Source organism: Pinus tabuliformis, chromosome 3_2, assembly GCF_031772625.1.
Source record: "Pinus tabuliformis cultivar Carrire ecotype Pingquan chromosome 3_2, CPIR1, whole genome shotgun sequence".
Taxonomy (NCBI): domain Eukaryota; kingdom Viridiplantae; phylum Streptophyta; class Pinopsida; order Pinales; family Pinaceae; genus Pinus; species Pinus tabuliformis.
The window spans coordinates 371,725,063-371,726,619 of NC_142302.1; the positions used below are offsets into that span (position 1 = coordinate 371,725,063).

At 45.7% G+C, this 1,557-nt stretch overlaps 1 pseudogene; it reads right to left on the minus strand.

The window, feature by feature from the left end:
* Positions 1-370: 370 nt before the first annotated feature.
* On the minus strand, positions 371-1,126 carry LOC149180965 (uncharacterized; annotated as a pseudogene).
* Between the last annotated feature and the right edge of the window lie 431 nt (positions 1,127-1,557).

Here is a 1,557-nt window from a genome sequence, read left to right on the forward strand (position 1 = left end):
TCCTCGATCATTGTTGTTTCCTTTGACTTGCTTGATCTTTCAGCTCCTTGATCCATGGATTCCTCTGTCTATTCAGATTCATCAAATTCTTACAGGTCACATTAATGCAGAAGAGTTGCCGAATTACAATTGTTAGCTCTGCTATAATCCAACAACTCGAGGATCAAATAAACCCTGCTACCTCCATTTTTACTCTATAACTCTGTGAAAAGTCATCTTTCCTTGCCAAATCCTCAAATTCACCGTTTCCCTGTCATAACAGTCGGAAACCCATGCGACTAAACCCGCCTTGATCTCCACCGTCGGTCACCCACGATCCGATGGTCTCCACTATGTTTACTGCATGATTAAACCCCGCACACTTTCCTCGTCATCTGACTATCTGTAGCACGATCGAACGGTAGTCGCAAGCCCTGATCGCACGACTTGCACGCACATTAACCTGCGAGGGTGGTGTTAAACCCCACGCACTTTCCTCATCATCTAACCGTCCGTTGCATGATCGGATGGTAGTCGCAAGCCCTGATCGCGCGACTTGTCTGCATGTTAACCCACGGGGGCGGTGGTTTTTTTCTACCACGCGTCGTGATCTTACGGGATCGCGCCATCGTATACGGATACCACCGAGCCCCAATAAGCGGTGCGAGGAAACCACCTGCCGCTCAAAACCATTGTTCTCCCGTGCATTAATCTCCGTGCGTCTTCCACGTGTGACAACCATTGGATCTACTCCTCTTTGATCTGATGGCTCACATTCATCTTCCATGTATGGCTGTGTTGAAATAATGAGCAGGCGGTCTAACAGATCAATGGGTATACCATGTGGAGACTTGTAATTTGTTGCAAGAATTTTTTTGATGCCACGATTTGTTGCAACAACCAATATCGGTGCCATCTCATTCTCTAGAGCATGATTCAAAAATGAGAAGCATTCAATGTCAAGCATATGGACTTTGTCAATAAAAAGCACACCTGGTACAATTTTAGCTTTGCCTTCTTCCCTCCATTCAGCAACTTTACTGTCAATCTGTTCCCTCACTTCAGAACGGATCTCTCCAGTATCTCCTGTAAAGAGGGCCAGAAACCCTTGCATCCTGCTATTGATGATATCGATCTCATGCAGCATAACGCAATGCACCACTTCTTTGCATTTCTAAAGCTCTCCATCCGGGCACTATACGAACTTGGTCTGCAGCCCCATTGCATCATAATCCCTGGACCTCGCAAAAGACCGCCCCAAATTCGTAATCTTCCCCGATCACAATCACATCCCCACTTTGGACCTTCTCCTTGCTCAAACCTTCGATCATCTTTCTCCCCAAATCATACGCAGTCTCCATCTTTATCGTCTATCTGCTCCTCGAATATTGCCATATTGACATCAATGACAATCTGTGTCCAACATTCATGTAGCATGTTAGGACAACAAGGAAAATGAGTGGTAAAATCTTGGAATGATGAGTGGATGGTGGAAAAGGATGAAGGTGATGGATTGGAATGGCCTTGGTCCTTCTGGAGCATCTGCACAAAGGAGGAAAAATTCTATGTTTGGCTTCC